Raw genomic sequence first — 26497 nt, 5'->3', positions numbered from 1 at the left:
CGTGTGAAGGCTAATAGTCACACGTGCACCACGCCTCCCGATTTGTGTTGTCCACATGATATGCTTGAAAATTCGCCGTACATGTGGGAGTGTGTTGAGAGTATCAATCCCATATCGGGAAAAGGAAGGGTCTTGCATGTGAATATAAGTAGTTCGGCTCCTCTCGATATGCTAATTGATTTTATAATGGAACTTCAGCTTTGTTAAAGATCGTTGAAAATGTAGTAAATTTGACACTCATATTTTAACTATATGCACTCTAAATTGAATATTTTATATTTTTTTCTGCACGCTCAGAAACGTGCAATAGGCTAAAAGACGAGCATTAAAATCATCGGCCTAGTGTTTGCCAAAAAAAAAAAAAAATCATCGGCCTAGTTGAAAATATTACTAAAGTTGATTAATTTATCAAGAGAAGGAATATGGGTACAGGCAAAACTACCAAAGTCAACTTAGGTCTAAAGTATAAACCCAACAAAGAAGGGGGTGGAACCCCCTTCCCTTTAGGACTTCACAGTTCAAACGTTTCTCCTGACATGGCTTCTTATCTGCATCATCTTTCATATGATGGTGTCATTGTGATGGTATTCCACATCAATCAAGCACCGTCGTATGCTTAAACTGCATTCACATGACCATGTTTGATCGGTTGAGGATAGCGCCATAATGCCGTCCCGGTTACAGGTAGTTTCCCTCCTCAAGTTCATTGCTCCACACTATCTATAGAAAGCAGCAGATGAAAGCATCAATAGAACCACTATTTTTATGCTAGGCAAAAATTTTCTTCAATTTCAGCCAAGTACAAAACAAACAAGGGACTAGCCGGAAGATTAGTGTTTGGTACTCGATATTACAAGAGAATACAGTGCAAACCTAACTGACACCGCCGAAGCTCTTCGTGGTGTTGTTGTTGCTGCCCTGGAGCCTCGTCAACCATTTCTTCTGAGGTGTAGAGAGGTTGATAATTCCGGTAGGGGTAGCAACGAGTTGTTGGGAAGCTCCTGACGCCGGTGACGCTGGAAGCTCTGCCGGTAGAGCGGCAGCTGTGCTTGTCAAGGCATTCAAAACCAAGAATGCCAGAATGGGAGAGAGATCCAATGTGCCTCCAAGTGGTGGGATTAAACCCCAAAATATGTTCAAGTACGGATCACATATCGTGCTGCACATCATATCCACGTCCACATCATAATCATTTCAACGTTTTTTTACCCCGACAATTAGTCATATTCTGTTGTCAAACTGTAAATTACGAAAAGTAGAATTCAGTGATCCTAATTCACGGTTTTGTTAAAGTAAAATATCGAACATTGACAACCAAAATCAAATCATGACAATACCTGAGGGGTGCAACAATGGCAGGAGGGGAGTTGGGGAACCAGGTGAGGACAAGCCTAACGACCAAAAGAGTGTTGTACAAGTTCAAGAAGTTGGAGATGCCGTTCGCCACCACAAGCCCAGCCACCTAATCTCCCGGCAACACCGCCGCAAAATTGTGAGCCGATAATGTCTTCACCTGCCTATGATTTCTGCACCCAATCTGAACTCAACCATTTTTAGACTACCTTTTGTAGACCATATGATGTAGCGGTTGATGGTTGAGCTAACTTTTTAACAATTTTAAGAAGGAGTCCAACCATAAACCGCTACGGCGAGACTGTAAAGTGTATCGATACTGAAATTAATTTACCTGCTGGCAGATGCTTTGAAACTCACAGCGCAAGGAGATGAGCTTGCTGAGAAATGGAGTTTGTGAAGCCAACGAGTGAAGAAATTGGGAGAACTTATCGGCGGCGGATGCAACCGAAGCAGGAATGTCGGGAAGAACGAAATGGGGCTTCTTGGAAGCTGCAGCTGCGGAGGAGGAGGATGACGACGGTGATACTCTGAGAAAAGGTGCGAAATTGGTTGAAGAAAGTAGCATTGAAAAGTTTGGCGCCAAAGACTTTGGGGTTTCGGTGGCGGGCGGAGGCCGACTCGCCGATCGCCATTGTCGAGCGTTGGTGGTGGCGGGGAGCCAGGTGGCAGAGCTGAACCAGATAAAGCGTTGGATCAGAGGAGACGAGAGTATTTTGGATAATTGGTGTTGTTTTTCCCAGGCGTTGTGCTTGGGAACGACGACGTTTTCTCTCCACTCGTTTTTGTTTTGTACTTTGGTAGTTAACCAGTTTAGCTTCATATTATTGGGTTAAACCCTAAACCCGTGTAAGATGTTTTAAGTTCGAATTTGTAATTAGTTCACAATATTTAATTTTTCTACATTTATGTTGAAAATTTTCTTGGTCGGAATCAAACCCGCACTAGCACACAATGAGTTTAGAATTCGTAAATGTTGATATCTTTTGTCCAACGTCTAAAAAAAAAAAAAAAAAAGGGATTGAATTGTCATTGACTTCAAACTAAATGGACACAATAAAGATACTTGTTGATTCATTCTCCAAAAGAATTGAGCGACACCAACATCTTCGTTGATGCAACAATTTCATAAATATCAAACTCTCATTGACAAGAATGTCTGAAATCCTACTATCAGATGAAGAAGGAGACAAAAATTTTTCTATACATAATCACTCTTTTGTTGTAAAATAGACGATATATCTGTAGTGACATATAAAGTAAATAAAGCCCAATATGTACCGATCAAACTAACTCTGGTTAACTCGTTACATCACCATTGTTTTTTATATTTAAAATTAATCCATTCATGACTTACGTGTAAAAACTCAAGTAATTTTTTTCCCCACGACGGGGTATATGATTTATTATTTCTTTTCCGAATTAGTAATTTGTGGTGAAGTATCATCGTTTTGCATTATTTTTTCACGTCCTGGTTCATAGTTGACATGTTCCACCAGCCAAAAACTCGCTAAATTATTTAGTCGAAGCATAGCCGGCATGCAGAGGGGGGCCGTAGACTGGATTCGGACATTGTCTAAACCAAAAACTATGAACGAGAGAGTACTCCCAACTTTGAAAGCTCACTGACGATCCAGGTCCCCTCCGGCCCTGTGAAACCAGTATCACTCACTGTAACGTCCTGGTTCTTTTTTCCTCTTTTTTTTTTTTTTTTTTTTAGACACTTATGTTAGTGTTCACTTTTAACGAAAAACTACATTTTTACTTTTCTCTGATACTATTCACTACACCTTTATTTGTCATTTTTCATTAAAATTAAAGGTTTTTTTTTTAACTTTTCGTTAGTTTCCCTGTTTTTTTTTTTTCGATTTATCGAGAGGATGAACCCAGTTGGAGGCCTCTTAGTTTGCAATGGAGGAAGTAGGGCAGCTCTTTTCATACAAGATTTCTTAACTTCTCGGATGTTGGAACACTCTCTACATTCTCACGTGTAGCGGCATGCTAAATAAAACACTTGGATGACACAAATAAACTATACAGTGATGTTTGAATTTTATCTTGTGAAACATGTTGTTGCCTATTATAAGTGATCTAAGATTATTTTGAACACAAATAAACATTAGGTTCATACGTAGGCGGATTCAAGATCTTATCATAATGTGGAGAGTTTCGTACATCCAAAAGTTAGGAGAGTTAGACTACTCTCCCGTTATCTATCGGATCTCGATTTTGAAACTTTATCTTCGCTTTCAATATTGACATGTTGTTAGTTATCTATACCTTTCACTTAGTTGTCACACTCACTTTTTTCATTTTTATTCATTAGACCAAATAAATAAAAGAAGAATTAAGGGGCATGATTAAGTTTCGATTCCCAGTAGAATTGTCCTTCCTTTTATTTGATATTATTTAATATCTTTATAGATAGAATGTTGAGTTTCTACCCATATATCCCACGTTCATAACTTTCCCTCTTTTGAACCCTTCCCTTTCTCGTTAATAACAATAAATTTATATTAAAAAAAAGGGCATAATTTAGAGGAGGTGTATAGGTTTTTAAACATTTTGTACATTACAAAAGGTATTGATATCAAGAAAAATCCATGCAAAACATGGTAGGATAATTGAGTAAATTTCTCGGTCGGGCCCATCAACCTTTTTGTTTTTGCCTTTTTCCTCGGGAGTGGGATTCTCACTGACTGGGCCTATTGGGCCATTTCGAAGTGGTCCACCGAGAAATTTTTTATAGCCGTTAGAAAGAAAGAGCTCCCTGCTACATTCCATTTAAACCGACGGTTCAGATTCACCCAATTCAAACTTCAATTCAATCAAAACCCTCCCCTCACAATCCCTCCGGTCCATATAAACAATCTCTCTCTCTCTCTCTCTCTCTCTCTCTGATCTTCGTCTAAAATTCACAACTCTCTCTCTCTCTCTAGAACTCGCATTCTTGCTGTGAACCGAATCCATGGAAGGTACTCTCTCTCTCTCTCTCTCCCTCGAATTATTTCTTGTTTTTTACTAAATTTCTGTTAAATCGTCGAGCGAGCGGTGTAATAGTCGCGAATGTTTCCGCTTTAATCAGATCAAACGGCGGAAATGTTCCCCCAGAACTGCAAAGACAACATTCCAGATCACGACTCCAAGCCCTCTTCGACCTCTGAAGCAGGTCTGTGTTTTTGTTCTATTTTATTCAATTTCCCCCCTTTTTAATTTTTTGAATTACAAGAAATGTTGAATTTGAGGTTCAGATTAGATTATTACTGCTTCTTATAATTTGAATTTTATTTCCGGTCAAAGAAAATGTTGAATTGGGAAATTTTCTGATTCGATTTCATCCCTCTTTTTCTTGAGTTAAACCCTAGAGACGATTACATCTGCAATTCTTGGCTTTTTTTAATCTCTAATTTTGTAATAAAAATTGGAAACTTTTTCAATTGAACTGTTACATTGTGAATTTCAATTGAGTTGTTCCGTCGAGGGAGATTCTGAGTTGATTGGTGAGAGTAGCACGTCGAACGGAACTCAAGAAGGTTCTCCATGTCAGATGGTCCTTCCAGTTTTGCAAAACATACTAGAGGCACCATTGTTTTCCCCAAATTTCAGTCACCAAATATGTGGAAGTTGGTATCAGACGCGAATCAGGCGTCACCAAATATACTGCGACTTCAGGTTACATGTAGAATTTGGGTTTATTTTGGTGCCCGTAGCACTGCTCTTAAAATACAAAGGCGCTGCCTTAACTATTAAGCAACCCCAGTACTGTCTCGTTTCACTCTGAACTATCTGCCAATTACTTGACGTATTTCTGCTTTTTGGAGAATACATCTCATATGGAAAACCTGTCCTTAATGTTTTTCAAACAAGCATGTATGTTTCTTTCGCAGGTTGTTTCTTGCCCTTGTGCACTGGGTCTTGCCACACCTACAGCAATCCTAGTTGGGACTTCGCTCGGTACACCACCTAATATTTTCTTTGATGTTGCATATTGTTCCTCATATACCAAAAGCTTTTGAATGTGACAGTTTATTCGAAAGAGAGCCGCACTTGGTTGCTGGCCCTTTTGAACGTGCTTACGATTATGACTCGTTATGACATTAATGTAGTTCTGGAAAGTTCTGATTTTACTTTTACTGCACTGAAAAATGAGCAGGGGCAAGGCAAGGGCTCCTTGTGAGAGGAGCAGATGTGCTTGAACGCTTAGCCGGCGTAGATTAGATTGCTTTAGATAAGGTAGATTTACATTGCAGAACATCATGCTCACACACACAAACTGGTTTTCGAGCTCTAAAAATATGTTGAATCTGAAATCTCAATCTGAACCTCAACCTTACAGAAGGAAAACCCGCAGTTTCTGGTATTGCATCTTTCAACTATGAAGAATCCGAAATTCTTCAGATTGCTGCTGCAGTGGCAGACGTGGGAATTGCCCTTCAGCTTCAAATGCTGCATCTATTATACTTCTCGGACACAAACTATCACAAGTAATTCTACGATCTCGTAAACAAGGCTTACTAGCTTCTCCACATTTTTATACTTAAAACCACGGAACCTGTTGGACAGTGACTTGACGGCAAAGGTGGGTAATTTCTGCAATTCTTGGCTTTTTTAATCTTTAATTTGTTAATAAAAATCGGGAACTTTTTCAATTGAACTGTTACATTGTGAATTTCAATTGAGTTTTTCTGTCAAGGGAGATTCATAGTTGATTGGTGAGAGCAGCACGTCGAACGGAACTCAAGAAGATTCTCCATGTCAGATGGTCCTTCCAGTTTTTCAGAGCATACTGCCTTGCCTTGTCTGATGAAGCCAAGCTCGCAATGAATCCCTTTCCGGACCCTGCAGTTCTAAACACCATTCAGCTGCTATGTGAGCCCTTTTATATTTGATCACTCACGATTATTTTCTAACTTTCCTTCTCTCTTTGATTGTAATTGGTTGTTTCTGGATGTCTAGGTATTGAACATGAACTTTTAAACAAGAACAATAGAGACTTTACAATGAAGTGGTTGGTTCATGGGGTGGGAGTGATTCGAGTGGAGTGAGTCAGTCCACATGCAGAAGCTTCATCAGAATTGTCCTGGTATGCTTTCTAAAAACCCATTTTATAACTGCTGCTTGCTATGACTGTGCTTAGAGACATGCATAGGACTTAACTGCTAGATAAACAAGATTAGGAATGACCTTAGAGACTTAGCAATTCAATGATATGTTAGGACCATATATATATGCTTGTCTGCTTTGACTGTCCTTTGCGTGAAATTCAATTGCTTTGAACTGCTTAAATTGTCTACGATATGATAGCTTATAACTCTTGTGGTTGATGTGAATGAATGAATTGCTGCTGGATGCAGGATCCAGTTTTACTTTATTTTCCTTACACGTCTTAGATGAAATAGGGCCGTCTTGTACGTCTTAATTGCAACCAACGAAAGGCCAAAGTTTTTCAATCAATAGCTGGTTTTTATCAACTCAGCTTTTCACAATAGAAGTTTCTGCAAACAAAAATTTGATTTGAAAAGATAAGAATTTTATCCAACAAAATAAATGCTTTTTCGAATTAAAAACACATTAGGCAAACAAGAATTTTATTGCAAACAAGGATTTTCACATCTAACAATTTGTACACGAGACAAAATAGAAAGTTGAAAATACAAAACTTTAAATTGCTTTGAACTGCTTAAATTGTCTACGATATGATAGCTTAGAACTCTTGTGGTTGATGTTAGGCCTAGCAATTTCTGACACGACCCGATAATCCGACACGACACGACACGAAATTAACAGGTGTTTGGGTCGACACGATAACGAATCGGGTCGTTATCGGGTAACCCGATAAGCACCTGTTAAGATAACGGGTTGGTTCGGGTATACACGTGGGTAACACGATACATGATAAGCAGAATATTATTTTTATAATTTTATAACCCTAAAAAAATACTGTAATAATTATATACATTAATTTTACAATTTTATACCCCTAAAAATTATAATAAATATATATATTAAATTAACTATAAACTTTATAATAATTATATATACTATAATAATTATACCCCCAAAATATTAAGTCTATCTATAATAATTATATATATATATATATATTAAATTTTATAAAAACTATAATAATTATTAATTAATAATTTAATATGCATGATTTTGCATCCATTGAAATTTGATGTGATTTCTTTCCATTCAAATTTCAATAATCAATTTCTTGCCGTTGCCAACTTGCCGCCCTTTTTGAAAAAAAAAATGGAGGGAAAATGAAAATGTTAAGAAAAGTTGAAAATAAAACAAAAAAGTGAGGGAATTAGGGAAAGATGTTGGAAGGAAAAGTGAAAATGATAAGAAAAAGTTGAAAAGGAAACAAAAAAGAGAGGGAAAAATGAAAATTAATAGAAGTGGTGAGAATTTTTGTTTTTTTTTTTTAAGTTATTAACTTTTTATCACACACATGACTATCATGACATATCTCACTATTTTTATAATGACACACGTGACACGTGATGTATGTATTATTCCGTGAACCAGTCAATTATAATTTATACATACAAAATAAATAGATTTAAATCTACTTAATAAATATATATATACACACACACACACGGAACTTGATTGATCGCATACGAATTCTCCAAAACTAATTTCAACGATCCCAACCGTCAAACTTGTTTGTATATGCTTTGAGATCACATCAACAAAAAATCATAAAAAATAAACATTCAGAGATCAAGTAACGGGACAAAGCTTTTCAACGGTTATAAACGAAAAATAACGATTTAACGGTTATTTTAACTCCGATTTTGATGATTTTTTATAACTACACTCCTTGACCCTATATGAATACAATGAATGAATTCGATCTTCAATTTAAAATATTTACACAAGTGGATACCACAAAATCTTATGTTATACTTAATGAAAGTATAAATAAACTCTAAGTGTTAGTCAATCTATCGTTTTACGAATTCTCCAAAACTAATTTCAACGATCCAAATCGTCAAAATTGTTTGTATATGCTTGGAGATCACATCAGCAAAAAATCAGAAGAAAAAAAACATTCAGAGATCAAGTAACGGGACAAAGCTTTTCAACGGTTATAAACGAAAAATCACGATTTAACGGTTATTTTAACTCCGATTTTGATGATTTTTTATAACTACACTCATTGACCCTATATGAATACAATGAATGAATTCGATCTTCAATTTAAAATATTTACACAAGTGGATACCACAAAATCTTATGTTATACTTAATGAAAGTATAAATAAACTCTAAGTGTTAGTCAATCTATCGTTTTACGAATTCTCCAAAACTAATTTCAACGATCCAAACCGTCAAAATTGTTTGTATATGCTTGGAGATCACATCATCAAAAAATCACAAAAAAAAAAACATTCAAAAATCAAGTAACGGGACAAAGCTTTTCAACGGTTATAAACGAAAAATCACGATTTAACGATTATTTTAACTCCGATTTTGATGATTTTTTATAACTACACTCCTTGACCCTATATGAATACAATGAATGAATTCGATCTTCAATTTAAAATATTTACACAAGTGGATACCACAAAATCTTATGTTATACTTAATAAAAGTATAAATAAACTCTAAGTGTTAGTCAATCTATCGTTTTACGAATTCTCCAAAACTAATTTCAACGATCCAAACCGTCAAAATTGTTTGTATATGCTTGGAGATCACATCAACAAAAAATCACAAAAAAAAAACATTCAGAGATCAAGTAACGGGACAAAGCTTTTCAACGGTTATATACGAAAAATCACGATTTAACGGTTATTTTAACTCCGATTTTGATGATTTTTTATAACTACACTCCTTGACCCTATATGAATACAATGAATGAATTCAATCTTCAATTTAAAATATTTACACAAGTGGATACCACAAAATCTTATGTTATACTTAATAAAAGTATAAATAAACTCTAAGTGTTAGTCAATCTATCGTTTTACAAATTCTCCAAAACTAATTTCAACGATCCAAACCGTCAAAATTGTTTGTATATGCTTGGAGATCACATCAGCAAAAAATCACAAAAAAAAAAAAAAACATTCAAAGATCAAGTAACGGGACAAACTTGCTTGTAAGTATGGTAGGTTAAAAACTTGCTTGTAGAGTTGGTCATTAATGACCAGGTAGCGGGTAGACTTGTATTGAATCTGCTTAGCTTGGACTTTATCATTTGGGAGTGTGCCATGACAAAGGAATTTATAAATTAGGGTAATCCAACTGTCCCCCTATTGTAAGTTGCACACTTCAACAACCATGGTGCTTTGTGCTGCCAACAATTCGACATGAATTTTTCTCCTAATCTTGTCTTCCACTGCTGTGGCAAGGCGAGCCAAAGCGTCTGCATGACTGTTTACTGCTCGAGGGACTTGGGTGATCTGGTAGTGGAAGTATTTGAGCAAAAGCTGCGTTTGCGCAAGATACGCTGCCATAGAGTTATCCTTAGCGTCAAAGTTGTTCGTGACCTAGTTAACCACCAATTAAGAGTCACTAAAGATATCAATTTGATTAACTCTAAGGTGTTTGGCCAAACGTAAGCCTGCTAAAAATGCCTCATATTCGGCCTCATTGTTTGACGCCTTAAATTTGAAGGGAATAGCATACTTCATTGCCACTTTATCAGGGGTAGTCAGGACTAGTCTTTCTCCACAGCCCTATTGGTTGGATGAGCCATCGACAAATTGAAGATATCAATTTGTTTAACTCCAAGGTGTTTAGCCAAACGTAAGTGTGCTAAAAGGGCCTCATATTCGGCCTCATTGTTTGACGCCTTGAATTTGAAGCAAAGAGCATACTCCATTGCCACTTTGTATAGGTAGTTAAGACTAGTCCTGTTTCACAGCCTTATTGGTTAGATGAGCCATCGACAAATTGAAAATGTCAATTTGTTTAACTCCAAGGTGTTTGGCCAAACTTAAGCCTGCTAAAAGGGCCTTATATTCGACTAGACCTGGCAATTTCTTACACGACCCGTTAACACGACACGTAAACGACACGAAAATAACGGGTTTCGGGTCAACACGATAACTAATCGGGTCATTATCGGGTCACACGATAATAACCTGTTAATAACGGGTCCTTAACAGGTTTACACGAGAGTGACACGCGGGTAACCTGTTTCGACACGATAAGAAAAATGCTATTTTGATGATTTTAATTTTTTAAACTACTAAAAAAAAACTTACTATAAAATGCAATAGATATACTGAATATTTATATATTGTTTATTAATTATTATTCTATATAAACTTTAAATTTTAAGTTTTATTTATTTATTTATTTATTTTTATAGTATATTATAGGCAAAGATTGAGATTAAAAATCATAAAACACATTAAAAATAAAAATATCAAGTAATATAAAAATACCAAACACATAAAAAAATTATAATAATTAATTTCCCGCCTAATATTTCAAGAGTTTCATCCATTTGCCGCCTAATATTTCAAGAGTTTCATCCATTTCCCGCCTAATGTTTGGGAAATTTTGCAGCCTATATCCATCCATTTCCCGCCTAATATTTAACCCAAAGAAATTCTAAGTGTTAGTTAATGTATCGTTTTGATGGGATACGCATCCTATGAAACAAATTTCAATGATCCAACCGTCAAACTTGTTTATATATGCTTCGAGATCGCATACGCCAAAATTTGCAAAAAACAAATATTCAGAGATCAAGAAACGAGACAAAACTTTTCAACGGTTATAAACGAAAAATCACGATTTAACGGTTGTTTTAACTCTGATTTTGATGATTTTTTACAGCTATACTCGTTGACCCTATATGAATATAATCAATGAATTCGATCTTCAATTTAAAATATTTACATTGGTGGATACCACAAAATCTCATGTTATACTTGATAAAGGTATAAATAAACTCTCAAGTGTTAGTGAATTTATCATTTTGATGGGATACGCATCTTACAAAACTAATTTCAACGATCCAACCGTCAAACTTGTTTATATATGCTTCGATATCACATACACCAAAAATTGCAAAAAAAAAACATTTAGAGATCAAGTAACGAGACAAAAAATTTTGACGGTTATAAACGAAAAATCACGATTTAACGGTTATTTTAACTCCGATTTTGATGGTTTTTTACAGCTACACTCCTTGACCCTGTATGAATACAATGAATGAATTCGATCTTCAATTTAAAATATTTATACTAGTGGACACCACAAAATCTTATGTTATACTTAATGAAAGTATAAATAAACTCTTAAGTGTTAGTGAATCTATCGTTTTGATGGGATACGCATCCTACGAAACTAATTTCAACGATCTAACCGTCAAACTTGTTTATATATGCTTCGAGATCGCATACGCCAAAAATTGCAAAAAACAAACATTTAGAGATCAAGTAACGAGACAAAACTTTTCAACGGTTATAAACGAAAAATCATGATTTAACGGTTATTTTAACTCTAATTTTGATGATTTTTTACAGCTACACTCCTTGACCCTATATGAATACAATGAATGAATTCAATCTTCAATTTAAAATATTTACACTAGTGGATACCACAAAATCTTATGTTATACTTGATGAAAATATAAATAAACTCTCAAGTGTTAGTGAATCTATCGTTTTGATGGGATACGCTTCCTACGAAAGTAATGTCAACGATCCAACTGTCAAACTTGTTTATATATGCTTCAAGATCGCATACACCAAAAATTGAAAAAAACAAACATTCAGAGATCAAGTAATGAGACAAAACTTTTCGACGGTTATAAATGAAAAATCACGATTTAACGGTTATTTTAACTCCGATTTTGATGATTTTTTATAGCTACACTCCTTGACCCTATATGAATACAATGAATGAATACGATCTTCAATTTAAAATATTTACACTAGTGGATGTTATACTTGATGAAAGTATAAATAAACTCTTAAGTGTTAGTGAATCTATTGTTTTGATGGGATACGCATCCTACGAAACTAATTTCAACGATCCAACCGTCAAACTTGTTTATATATGCTTCGAGATCGTATACGCCAAAAATTGCAAAAAACAAACATTCAGAAATCAAGTAAAGAGACAAAACTTTTCAACGGTTATAAACAAAAAATCACGATTTAACGGTTATTTTAACTTCGATTTTGATGATTTTTTACAGCTACACTTCTTGACCCTATATGAATACAATGAATGAATTCGATCTTCAATTTGAAATATTTACACTAGTGGATACCACAAAATCTTATGTTATACTTGATGAAAGTATAAATAAACTCTTAAATGTTAGTGAATTTATCGTTTTGATGGGATACGCATCCTACAAAACTAATTTCCACGATCCAACCGTCAAACTTATTTATATATGCTTCGAGATCGCATACGCCAAAAATTGCAAAAAACAAACATTCAGAGATCAAGTAATGAGACAAAACTTTTCGATGGTTATAAATGAAAAATCACGATTTAACGGTTATTTTAACTCCGATTTTGATGATTTTTTATAGCTACACTCCTTGACCCTATATGAATACAATGAATGAATTCGATCTTCAATTTAAAATATTTACATTAGTGGATACCACAAAATCTTATGTTATACTTAATGAAAATATAAATAAACTCTAAGTGTTAGTTAATGTATCGTTTTGATGGGATACGCATCATATGAAACTAATTTCAATGATCCAACCATCAAACGTGTTTATATATGCTTCGAGATCGCATACGCCAGAAATTGAAAAAAACAAACATTCAGAGATCAAGTAACGAGACAAAATGTTTCGACGGTTATAAACGAAAAATCACGATTTAACGGTTATTTTAACTCTAATTTTGATGATTTTTTATAGCTACACTCCTTGATCCTATATGAATACAATGAACTAATTTGATCGTCAATTTAAAATATTTACAGAAGTGGATATATACCACAAAATCTTATGTCATGATGATCTATGAAAATTGAGGATTTTGTAAAAGGAATAACATGTAAGCTTTGAGTTCCATTGGCAAGGTTACATGGTCGTTTAGATTTTTAAAACCCTCCAAATCTCATGAACAATGTTAATTATTTTAGTGAAAAATTAATAAAATTAATAATAATTATTGCAGAAGTGTGAAAAATGTAATCACTCGTAATAAAAAGCTTTACAACTTTCATTAAGGGGTCAACTCCGAAATTTAGTATGCATATACTGATTTAGTATTATGTTTTACATTTTTTTGGGTCAAATTATGTTTTTCATTTTCATTTTTATTGATTTAAAATATATTTTTCTTAACGGGTAACGGGTCGGGTCATATTACCTGAAAATATTAACGGGTTGATTTCGGGTCGGGTCATATTACCCGTTTACTTTAACGGGTATTACACGACACGACCCATTAAGCTATCGGGTATGACACGAAAACGACACGAACACGAGAAACACGACACGAATGCCAGGTCTATATTCGACCTCATTGTTTGACGCCTTGAATTTGAAGCGAAGAGCATACTCCATTGCCACTTTGTCAGGGGTAATCAGGACTAATCCTGCTCCACAGCCTTGTTGGTTGGATAAGCCATTGACAAATAGAGTCCATACTGGTAGTGTTGGTTCTACCTTCCGAGCTTCTAGGGGTAATGAAGCCAATGCCTCAGGTGTAGGAAAAATGTCAACAGGATAAGTGAATTCGGCGATAAAATCTACAACCGCTTGGCCATTCTCAGCTGGCTTTGGGCAGTAGGAGATGTCAAACTCACCTAGTGTTATTGCCCATTTGATCATTCGCCCCGAAGTGTCAGGACTCTGAAGTATTTGTCGAAGGGGGTGATTGGTAAGCACGATGATGGAGTGTGCTTGGAAGTAGGGGAGAAGTTTCCGAGTAGACATGACTAATGTTAGAGCTAATTTCTCAATGTTGGAGTATCGTGCCACTGCAACTTGTAGAGCCTTGCTAACGTAGTAGACAGGTCGTTCGATACTACCATCCCTTCGAATGAGGACGGAACTAACTGCTGAAGCCGAGATAAATAGATAGACAATTAAGGTGTCACCAACTTCAGGTTTAGAGAGCAAAGAGGCTTTACATGTACTCCTTGAAGTTCTTAAATGCTTTGGCACATTCATCAGTCCACATAATGTACCTCTTACTTCCCTTAAGTGCTTTGAAAAAATGAGCGCATTTGTCTGTGGCTTTAGAGATGAACCTAGTCAAGGCTGCCATCTTACCAGTAAGGCTTTGGATGTCTTTTGAAGTTACTGGTTCTTTCATGTCAATGATTGCTTTGATGTTCTCGGGGTTAGCTTCAATGCTTCGTTGGCTAATCATGAAGCCCAAAAATTTTACAGAGCCTACGCCGAAGGCGCATTTATTGGGGTTCAACCTCATTCGATACTTCTTCAGGATGGAGAAGGTTTCAAACAAGTTCGTGATGTGTTAGTCAACATGTTTTCTTTTGACTAACATATCATCAATATAAACTTACATGCTCTTCTCAATCTGTTCAGTGAACATTGAATTGACTAACCTCTGATAAGTCGCCCTTACATTCTTTAGGCCGAATGGCATAACTTTATAGCAATACAGTCATCTACCAGTAGTGAAGGCCATGTGGATTTGGTTATACCCTGAGTAAGCATCCATGAAGCCCAAGAGTTCACACCCTGCTGTGGAGTCTATAAGTCTATCAATGAGAAGAATGGGAAAGTTATCCTTTGGGCATCCTTTGTTGAAGTCGGTATAGTCAACACATATTCTCCACAAGATCTTTTGAAGCACAACGCTACCCACGTTGGATAATTGACTTCACAGACGAAGGCAATGCTTTTGAGTTTTCCACTTCTGCCTTCATTGCCTCGTATCGTTCAGCATCATAAGATCTTCGCTTATGTCTTAACAGCTTGGTATGGGATCAATACTCAAGTAATGACAGATGGTATCGGGAGAGAGGCTTGGCATGTCTTCGTATGACCAGGCGAAGACTTCAGTGTTCTCTTGCAAAAAAAATGTCAATGTCAACCGAAGGGGTGGTGACAAAGTAGTGTTAATCTTCATTATGCAGTCCGAATAATCTTTTAAGATAGAGACCTTCTCCAACTCTTCAGCAGGTTGCGTTTGCTGGGTGAAAGAGTCATCTCAAGGATCGTCAGGTTGAATGCTACCACCATGAAAATCCAAGTTGGCTTTATTCAGGTTGGTCTTTATAACCTGGTCATGTATAGAAAGTGTTTTTTTGGGCACAGGCAAGTGTTGCACAACATCACCGAAAAGGCATGTACCGATGATGAAGGGTAAATGTACCTCTTAAGGGTTGCACAACATCACCGGAAAAGCTTATCAGAGGAGAAACCGGGCGATAGACCAAGTGTTCAGCTACATTAAGTGCTCTGAAAGCTTCAACAAACATGATATTGACCAAAGCCCCCATGTCTACCAGGATTCATCGTACATTAAAGTTGGCTATGTGAGCCTCTATGATCAGTGAGTTGTTGTGAAGGTAGGTGATACCTCTTTCTTCCTCAGGGTAGAAACATATTGGATTCCAGTTAGACTTTTGATACTTGCCTTCCCTGATGTCTTCTACGTGAAACACTTGGTGGCCAGGCCTCAAAGTTCATTCACTGTTTTTCATGGCCCTGTTGGAAGATTCAGATACGGATGTGCCGTCGCTTATGGAATAAATCACGTTCACTTGGCGTTAGTTACGGTTATCCCTTGAAGGGTGAATGAATAATTGATCAATTTTTCCTTCACGTACTAAAGCTTCAATATGATCACGGAGGGTGATACACTTCTCGCCATCATGGCCATTATACTCGTGGTAACAGCAAAACACACTCGTGTTCTTCATGGACTTGTAATCTGGCTGCCTCAGCTTTGGCTTTGGTATCAGGTGAGCTATACTGGGGTAAATGGTCGTACATGTGGCGTTCAAAGGTGTGTACATCTCATACCTTGGGGTAAGGCCTGTCTTGACATGTGTTTGGCCCACTGCGTTGACTGCCTGGAGGCGGGCATTATTGTGGCAATACCATTGGTTATCGTGATATTACCCCTTACTCTTCTTACTAAAATGGGACCGGTGAGGATGGAAATATTTCCTCTTGCCCTGAGGTTGGTATGTCTGTTATCTTGTCGAAACATTAAGTAAGGCAAGGAGGGACGTCACTGCCGTTTGGAATGTTGAGGTCTTCTCATTTGGTTGGATCTGGCTTTCATTCCCCACTTGCTGATAAGGGGTAGCTGTAGAGGGTTTCCCTCGATATGTCTTTGCCTCGGTAGATGCATGGTTGTAAGCATGTGCCATCACCTCAGAGTACATCTTCCAAGTATTGGCATTGATCATGTACTTGAAGAAATAGTCACGTAGGCCTACCGTGAAAGCCTTGAGGGCGGTCTTATCATATGCCTCAGCGCAGCAAGAATACTTATGGCTGAAGCGGCCGGCATATTTTCGCAGTGACTCGTCCGGCTTCTGGCGAATAGTGTACAAGTCATCTGCAGAGTGCAAGCAATCGGTCTGGAAGATGTGTTGAGAGACAAATAGTTTCCTTAATTGCTCAAATGAGTCTACCGTCTCAGGTGGAAGACGGCAATACCAGTTTAGAGCTCCACCAGAGAGGGTGAAGGGGAAGAGAAGATATCGTTCTTCATCGGTATGCATCCGGTATGCCATGATGGACTTAAAGAGATTAAGGTGTTCGATCGGATCCTCCCTTCCAATGTAGAGTTATAAACCGAGTTTCTGTTTTGTCTTCGCTTGAATATGGTGTTGAGGATCTTCCTTGTAAGAAAGCCAGGCCTGGGCTGGTTCCAGTCAGGTATCTCAGCCTGACGTTCAGCCGTCAACTTGTTTACTTCCTCAAGGAGTTGAATGACAAGGGGGTCCTAAGTGGAGTCATGTATTATTGGAGTTTTCTTCTGTAAGTCTCCATTGCCTCTTAGAAGTAGGAAAGTTTGATCAAGAGCGTGTGATGGACTCGCCGTACTGATTTCTAAAGCGGGTCTGTTGGAATAATTCCGAGTCCCATGTACCTTCATGTTCCTCTGGGACCTGTCGCTCCTTCCCTAGATTGACAGCTAGCCTGGGTCATGAGAGGGGACCGACTTTGGGCACAGGCAAATGTTGTTGCTTGACTGAAGTGTTGTAACATGATCGTGCACTAAGTTGATCTCCTCTGATGTAACTGTTGCCATAGGGGGTTGGAAATTTCATTACCAACATATATATATATATGAATACCACGGCCTTGAGATCATTGATGCTCGTGTGCCCAAAGATGACATTGTATGCTGTTGGGCTGTCAACCACCAGGAAGTTGGTGGTGATGATGGCTATGTAAGGGCATGTACCGATGGTGAAGGGTAAATATACGCTCCCTAAGCTTATCAGAGGAGAAACTGAGCGATCGACCAAATGTTCAGCTATATTAAGTGCCCTGAAAGCTTCAACAAACATGATATTGACCGAAGCCCCCGTGTCTACCAGGATTCGTCTTACATCAAAGTTGGTTATGTGAGCCTCCATGATCAGTGGGTCGTTGTGAGGGTAGGTGATACCTCTTTCTTCCTCAGGGTAGAAACATATTGGATCTCAATTAGGCTTTTGATACTTGCCTCCCCTGATGTCTTCTACGTGAAACACTTGGTGGCCAGGCCTCAAAGTTCATTCACTGTTTTTCATGACCCTGTTAGAAGATTCAGATACGGGTATGCCACCGCTTATGGAATATATCACGTTTACTTGGCGTTAGTTACGGTTATCCCTTGAAGGGTGAATGAATAATTGATCAATTTTTCCTTCACGTCCTAAAGCTTCAATATGATCACGGAGGGTGATACACTTCTCGCCATCATGGCCATTATACTCGTGGTAACAGCAAAACACACTCGTGTTCTTCATGGACTTGTAATCCGGCTACCTCGGCTTTGGCTTTGGTATCAGGTGAGCTATACTGGGGTAAATGGCCGCACATATGGCGTTCAAAGGTGTGTACGTCTCATACCTTGGGGTAAAGCCTGTCTTGACCAGCTTCATCACCCTCACCATTTTTTATCATCGGGTCTATCTACCTCCGCATATTCAATGCAAATGTAGTCCATGAGGGTCCCATCGTCATTTTGGCAGATCATGATACCTCATTATTCGCTGAAAAGGCTTTCATGAACTTATCACTCAGAATTTTAAAATCTGTGAAAGGTCCAGATGGAAACCCTGTATACCACTTCATGGTTTTTCCCTCAAGTGTGGAAAGGAACATTTTGCACATCAATAACCTATGGTTGTACAAGGCATAGGAGAAAGGGTCACCTTCGCAGCATGACTGCATACCACCCTCTAACTGCACATGGCTTGGGTCATTGAGGTCAAAGTTCTGTCATCTTAGGTTGACATGGAGGGCCCTGGTTTGGCTCTGCGCACCCCAGGACTGCATGACTGGGTTGGCTTTACGAGGGTTTTCCTCGCTTGATGAGGCGTTTCTACAGTTGCTGAGGCTAGAACAGAAGTTGGGAACAACATTGAAGCCATACCTTCCAAGGTGTCCAGGTATCTTGTGCCGGTACTGAGATCCCAGCAGTGTCATGAAGGTAATTGGGATCATTTTCTTGGGAAGGCGTTTCTACGGTTGTTGGGGTTGCGTCAAAGGTTTTCCACTTCGAAGCCTATTTTTCTCAAGTAAGCCATGAATGAGGTTGTGCAATGTTTGCAGAGCCATATGAGGTGTCGACACATGGCCTTTTGCCAAAAACAGGCAAATACCGTGAGTCCAAGAGCCACAGTGTGGTTCCTAGCGTGGAGGCTTTAATGCTTAAGTTAGGAAAGTTTGAGAGGAAATGGGTATAATGTATTTCTGGGGTTTTGAGTGTTTAACTTTCGTGAGAAGTCACCAGGTGTATTTATAGACCTTGCGGAGTTGATCCATGTTATCCGACATTCCCCTGAGTTATCGGGGACATTAAAGACCAACAAATGAACCATTCTGACGTATGTATGCCATATCAGGGAGGACAATTTGTCTCTTCCTCATCATAGACGGAATGCGCAGTAATCTGACACTTCACGTGGTTGAGAGAGTACTTCTAGGGTTTAGCCCGAAGGAGTGTGTTTACATTATCATCACTCTGGGAATGTGGTATTTTGGGCCTCACAATCTTCACTATCATGAAATTATAATCGAGATAGGAAAGTTTATACCTAGGTGTTGTGCCAGCCAGTTTCACAATACTACTTGGTCAGAAAGGTAGGCCAACCTTGAAGCTAGGAAGATTGTCAAAAGAATCGACCGTGTTTAATGAAGAAATGGATTCAAAGTCTACAACCCCATGATGACCCCCCGGTAAATGGTCATCTCGGTAAAGATAGCCACCGATGAGGTTACACGAGTCTTCGTCAACAATTGTAGCTCTGTAAATGTCATATTCCTTTCGATATTTGATCAATTAAAGGTCAACAGGGATCTCTTGTGCAAAAACATGGAACCCCTTGTAGTGTTAGGGGACAGTCTAGTACACCTGGTAGGAGAAATCGGGGTTCATCCTAAAAGACCCTTCATCTTACAATGTTATCTTAGGACGACCATTTCTTATAGAGATAGATGTGACGATCAATCAAAGAGTGCTAGTGATAAAGTTCCTTACCCTTGCAAGAGTATGAATAATCATATGTGATCAGGCGTTAATAAGAGTGTGTTATGTGTTAGCAGTAAAAGTGAAGACTAAGGTGACAATTGAGGGGTTTGTACAAAAACTTTGAGGGTTTCCTACACCAGACCCCAATACTTGTTAAACGGCCTGACCGCTCATTCGAGCGGAAAGGTCACCTTGGAGGCATTACCCAAGACAAATAGGACACAGTGATAAGTTAAGGAAAACCCAGTGTAAGGCATTTACTCCAAGCAGTAGATAACGCGTCAATTAAACTCTACAGTAAAAGAAATAGTTTCATAATGACCACAACGTAGGGCCAAGCGCTCAATGATAGAGGTAGGCAAGCTGGGAAGACAGATAAAAAATGAGAGAATATTGAAAGAGGTATAGGGACTTGACCCAGAACTAGTCGTCGAGGCCGCTCAAAAGTAAATAACAGAGAAAGTTGGAAGAACAACGGCCTTGAAATAAGTTGGCATTTTGGATCAGAAGCTAGTTAAATGGTGTAAGGGCATCACCTTGGCCGAGTCGTATCAAAGTGGTAAGAACATCAAAACCACTTATTATAAACAAAGGTTTTACCCACCCGATGACATGCTCCGAAGCTTTAGGAGGGGCAACCTCGAAGAAGGTTTCTATGGCTCATCTTTCTCTTCTCTGCCCTACTCAGAGTTATCATCCCCAACAACGTATCCTTCAATTTTTTTTTTGTAAAACTCCACATAGTTCTGGAAATGAAGTTTATTGGTAAGCTCTTGGTTGGTAGGCGATTGGAGGTAACTATCTATATCCCGACTATCGATCTGGAAGGATTCATCTAAGGCCCTCTTCAGCTACTCATTCTCCTTCCTCAATACCCGAGTAGTATCTTTAGCCTCGCAAGGCTCCAGAGCAGCCGGAAGTTTCTTGGTGACCATTTCATTCACCTACCTCCCTAAGTACTTATTCCATTGCTCCAACCAAACACTCTTCTTCGATGGATTTCTTAGTGGCCTCGAGCTCAATCTTCTTGGCTATCAAGGCATCTTGAAGCCTCTTTAGGTCTCACTCAAGTTGAACTCTTTGTTTTTTTAGAAGAAGTGTTGGAGCCCCCAGTACTGAGCAAAGAAAGCTTGCACAGGAAAAAGACTGAAAATTAATCAAGAAAAAAGACGTTTCGTAGCATAGGGAAGTGAAATAGGAAGAATAACTTACTTTAGTCTGCATATCAAAGGCCATGATTTGCTCATGCTAACTCTTTAAGGGTGCACTAAACTGACTAATAAGAAAGGCCATGATTACCGAGCTGAATGCTTAAGCTACTCTTGTCGAAACCTCTGCCAGCTAGTTGTTTGCGAGCTCCACCAAAAGCATTCTTTTTTCCCATGGCTTAGCGAGCAATTCGTTAAGTAGAAGTGAGTCCATTCAGATTAGGGACAAGTATTGAGAGACCATGCAATTTATCTTTTAGAATGCCGAACGCTCGTAAACGAGAGTCAGTTAAGATAGCAACAGTGTAAAGTTCTCTAGAGAGCAAAAAAGTGACGACCGCCCACTGAAGTTCTTCCTTCTCGGAAGATCTGCCCAGACCAGTCAACTATAAAGAAAAAGGGGGGACGTTGTATTTAAGTTTAAAAAAAACACATAACAGACTATGAGACACTAAGATACAAAAGAGGCTGATTATGTTGTTTCAACCTTTATTCCTAAAAAACACTTAGCAACCCAAGTGCATGTTACTTCTATCTTAGCAACCTCTCTCAATTGCCGCTTATAAAAAACCAGCTGCTCTCCTTGTAAGGTCGTTAATTTGATAAGTTATCAGCAAATAGTACACAATAGCCAAGCACATGCAGAATCTGTTATGGTCAGGAATGTTTCGTAGTTTATTGCAATTCTGGATAAGGGCAATGCTAGGGTCAACTTTGAAAAACTTATTTCAAAACACATATGTGCTAAGGAAAAGCAAAAATTGTTGAGATTATTGACTTATGAAGAGCTAAACTTGTGTGGGCTATGACACGATAAAGGAAGGGGTGCAAAGGCAATTAAATGCTAGATTTGAAAAACTCAACAAAAACTGCCACCTAACCATGTGGCGGTCGGCTAGGTTTTTCCCCTATAGCAAGCACTTAGAGAATGACATCAGAAGGGATGTTATATTGATGTCTCAACTTTTCTAACAATAGTTGAGTTATGATGTTGGGGGTATGATCGACACTGTGATCACAAGCGTTATAGTGAAACGAGTCGATCTTGGTATAGGAACATCCTTTAGGCACCTGCGATCAAAGTTGGGGAACTTGTAACGCGCAGCACTCAGATGCATTGGGAAAGCCTTCATCTCTCATCTCGCTGAGGGTTGCCCGGTTGGCATATTGCTCTTATTCACGATAGCCAGAGGTAAAACCTTCCTAATTATAAACGACACAGGAGAATTCGTCTAGTCCACTATTGGTGGTCGAGTTTGTGGCCGATGAGGAGGAATAACCGATGATCAAATCAGAGGTATATCAAACGTCTCAAAAGAGTTAACAGGGTCAGTGGAGATGGTCGTGTCATCGCCAGCTGAAATCATTACAATTTAATATGCAAGCATTCGAGCTTTAGTGATAAGCCGAAGCAAGCTGTTTTTCGGTATTGTAGAAAATTACGAAACCATGTGACCTACCCTACCCTGCCTCATCAAGGGTATTAAAGTTAGTCCCACCTACATGAAAGTACACTGGCAGATATCGGAAAGGAAAAATTCAACTAATAAAGTTAGCAAACAAAATAAAGTGATTTTTGTAATTTACAAAATGCAAAGAGGATGAGAAGATTAGTCGTGGAGGAAAATCGATCGAAATACAGCTTTATATAGCCCTGAACGTATGATCTCAGTTGTTGATAACGAAATGCATAGACAAAAAGATAGCGACATGTGGTAGTTCTCTAGGTCGAAGAGACGTGAAGCGACATCATGGTACTCAAGGCAACACCTGTCAACTACACCTTCAATGAACGGACGCCTATGTTACTTCTCTAGGCTAACAAAAACACGCGGATTAAGGACTCAAACAACTCTTAACTATTGCCTAATATGGGCCGACTAGCATGACGACAAGCCATGAGCAGACCGACCATTGCAAATCCGAGCATTACAACTTTATGTCTAAAAAGGAACCCTTAACCAAAGAGTTGTGAGACTTGTTAAAGTTGGGCGCTTTTAGGCCCAACCAATGGCACAAGCCAAAGGAAATACCTAGGAGCCCAAGGCCCCAAGATGTCATAGAAGGTTGGCTCGAGCACTTGAGTTGGCCGAGACAAGAAATGAGTTGCTCGACCGCATAGAACATGTGGGCAAACTGACAACTTTATGGCACAAGTCTCTAAGGATAGAACTACTCGAGTATTATTTGGACTGTGTGGTGTCTCATAGTCAGCAACAGAAGGCTAGGATGAAATGTAAAGGTAGTCGGGATCGTGCTCGGCGAGACGGAACGAAGTAACCAAGGTCCGAGTAGGTGGAAAGGTGTTAGTGAGTTAGTATAAGTTGTTGGCATATTAAATGCCAGTTTGAGAAGCTCCAAGACTGAGATGCCTATATAAATAGATGAAGTCCTCCAATATAAAGGTCGAATGAATAAGAGAGAAAATAGTGATTGTATGAGCCGAGCATTATTTAGTCTTAAAGTCAACAGATTATGAGCAATATAATGGATGTAGCCCAGTTTTGAGTGGTGAAACACTTATATCTTTGAGTCCATTTCGTTTCAATCAATATCCTAAGCCCATCACAAGCGATTTAATTAAATATTAACACCTTACAATTTTGAGCTTTAAATTTACAATTTTTCCTTTGCTGAAACGTTAAGTCTGGATGTACAACTCCCCTTGTCAGATAATTCACAGTGTCAACAACCCAAGGTGGCTATAGGCAGCAAAGATTTGTTCATTTGGAAAGGTTTCTCTTAGTTGGAAGAATTAATCACAATAAATGATCACCCACCACGTTCGCACTACCTTTCTTATCATTAATCTCTAAATTAAATTCTTGAAGTAGAAGAACCAACGGATTAACCTTGGTTTTGCATCCTTCTTAGACAACAAATACTTCAAGGCAACATGATTAGTTTAAATTACTTGCGGAAACTTATGTTTTTGTTGTTCAAGAACTGATCTAATAGCATAATATGATGCATCCACATCAATTCGAAAGTACCAATCAGGTGCGCCGATGATTGGTGCAGTGGTCAAAAGCATCTTCAACTTGTTGGAGAAATCCTTGATGAATCATCTGTAGAATCCTACATGCCCAAGAAATGATCTCACACCTTTTACAATAGTGGGGGTCGGCATGTTGGCAATAACATCAATGTTGGCTTTATCAACTTCAATTCCCTTACTATTGTAATCTATTCACAAAGAGTAACACAAGGGAATCATAATTCTACACAAACAATATCAGAAGGCTCTGTCAACAGATATGTCGCTTAGAATTATAGCACACCCGAGAAAGAAATATTAACCATGTCCCTCGTTTCAGTTCTCAGGTGGGCTACAAGTTACACACCTCAGCATCGTGCTTGCCAATTACCTATAGTCGAACTAACTTTGGTTAACTCCTTACATCACCATTATTAATTATACGTAAAATTAAACTCTTCACGACGTAAGTGTAGGAGTCAAAGTATTTTTTTCGGATGGGTTGTATGATTTATTATTTTCTTTTCCTAATTAATTATTTGGGGTGAATTATCATCGTTTTGCATTGATTTTCGATGTCTTGGTTGACAGTTGACATGTTCCACCAGCCAAAAACTCACTAAATTATTTAGTTGAAGCATAGCCAGCATGCAGAGTAGGGACGCAGACTGGACTTGGACATTGTCTAAAACCAAAAACTACGAACAAGAAAGTACTCCCAACTTTAAAGCTCATTGAAGTTCCAGGTCCCCTCCTTATGGAGAGATATTTCAATGTATGCGGAATTGAACATAAGCGGTACGTCCTTTGTAATTATACAAGTAGAGGGAAGGATTTTTTTTTTTCCACCCTCTACTTGTATGATGAATAATGTGGTTGGTTAAGTAAAATATGTGCACAACACAAATAAAGTGACATTGGGCATGTACAATCCTAAGGCTCATACGTAAACGGTATTAAGATCTAATATCATGATGTGGAGAGTTTCGCACATCAAAAAATTAGGGGAGTTGGGCCACTTACTCCTCTGTTATCTATTGGACTTCGATTTGAAATATGTTTCGCTTTCATTACTGACATGATATTAATATTTTTTTTTTTTTAAGATATCAATTGGCCGCTTCGCTACAGTAATCTACCATTTCGGGGATTGGAAATGCTCACAAAGGTATTTCAGTCTCCCTCTGACCATCATCATGTGATTCACCAGTGATATAAATCAAATTCAAGACGTGCAGTGTGAATAAATAAAGAATAATTAAGTAGCATAATTGAGAGGAGCGTGTATAGGTTTTCAAACATTTTGTACAATTACGAAAGGTATCAAGAAAATCCAAACAAAAAATGGTACGATAACTCAGCTACTTCTCGAATTTTTTATGGGGAAAAAGCAATAAATTCGTGTTTTGTATGTGTTTCGTTCCACTAGACAGTCACTTTTGCAAATTGGCGATATTTGTTTCTGAAATATGATGATATTCTTCTTCTTCTTATTATTTGTGGGTCGGGTGGTGAAACCTTTGAGAACAACATTGGGTCGGGCCCATCAACCTTTAGTTTTTGCCGCCTTCCTCGGGATCATGTGGGTTCATTAAGCTTTAATATACACATTTAATTGGGCACGTGAGTGAGAGCAACTGGTGTTGAGAAAGAGATATTTTTTCATAGTCCGAAATATGAGATGAAATACCACGTGTCACTATATAAGTGGAGATGCATTTGAAAAGAGAATTTTTGTACAATTATATAATGATATGTAGTGTTTTACCTCGTGTTTTAAGCACACTGAAAAATCTTCCTTTGAAAGAGAGTTTTCTCTAGTGCACGTTTAAGTTACATATCTGAATAAAAAGTTGTTAAATCATTTAACCTAATAAAACAACTCTTGTTTAGATGTGTAGGTTGATAAAAAGTGCAGGTTGATAATTTAAAACACCAATAATAGTTCCCATTTTATCAAATTGTGCTTAAATGGTATGCCAGTAAACTCAATATTTTTATGGCAAAGTACGATAAACTCTTTATTCAACAGGGGAATTTGGAAATTTCATGGGGCTCATTTAGTTTCTTTCGAAAAATAGTTGGCTTCTTACATGTCGATGCATCATTTTTATACATAAATCTTAATTAAAATTTTTACATGTGATTTAAATGGCTTTTTACGATCCTTTTCATCATTTTAAAAGATAGAAATTCTCAATACAAGTGGTTTTCCTCCGTCTTCGCCCAATACATCAGAGTTGATTATATACGTTTAAGCCAAACAATTTACATGTGTATTAAGTTTAAATTATATCACACATAAGTACGTGTGTTGAGAGTAATTT

At 37.9% G+C, this 26497-nt stretch overlaps 1 long non-coding RNA gene and 1 pseudogene across 4 annotated transcripts; one reads left to right on the top strand and one right to left on the bottom strand.

Annotated features, from left to right (window-relative positions):
• Positions 1–378: 378 nt before the first annotated feature.
• Positions 379–2176, bottom strand: LOC137716850 (ylmG homolog protein 2, chloroplastic pseudogene; annotated as a pseudogene). The gene is made up of 4 exons (XR_015965109.1): positions 1688–2176; positions 1338–1537; positions 874–1159; positions 379–720 (listed from the first exon to the last, which is right to left on the bottom strand). The product of XR_015965109.1 is annotated as a ylmG homolog protein 2, chloroplastic pseudogene (transcript).
• Positions 2177–4255: 2079 nt separating this feature from the next.
• Positions 4256–25023, top strand: LOC137717425 (uncharacterized). Of its 3 annotated transcripts, XR_015965027.1 has the most exons (8): positions 4256–4328; positions 4439–4522; positions 5241–5307; positions 5507–5586; positions 5690–5932; positions 6047–6222; positions 6310–6436; positions 24762–25023. It is a non-coding gene; the product is annotated as an uncharacterized LOC137717425 (long non-coding RNA). The 3 variants fall into 3 exon arrangements; XR_015965028.1 differs by lacking the exon at positions 24762–25023 and having other exon boundaries at positions 6059–6222; positions 6310–6724; XR_011065773.2 differs by lacking the exon at positions 24762–25023 and having other exon boundaries at positions 6310–6724.
• The last annotated feature ends 1474 nt before the right edge of the window (positions 25024–26497 follow it).

This window comes from Pyrus communis, chromosome 8 (assembly GCF_041283825.1).
Source record: "Pyrus communis isolate YQ-2024b chromosome 8, ASM4128382v1, whole genome shotgun sequence".
Classification (NCBI taxonomy): Eukaryota; Viridiplantae; Streptophyta; class Magnoliopsida; order Rosales; family Rosaceae; genus Pyrus; species Pyrus communis.
Note: the sequence above shows the minus strand (reverse complement) of the source record. Positions and strands in the feature narration are given on the sequence as shown.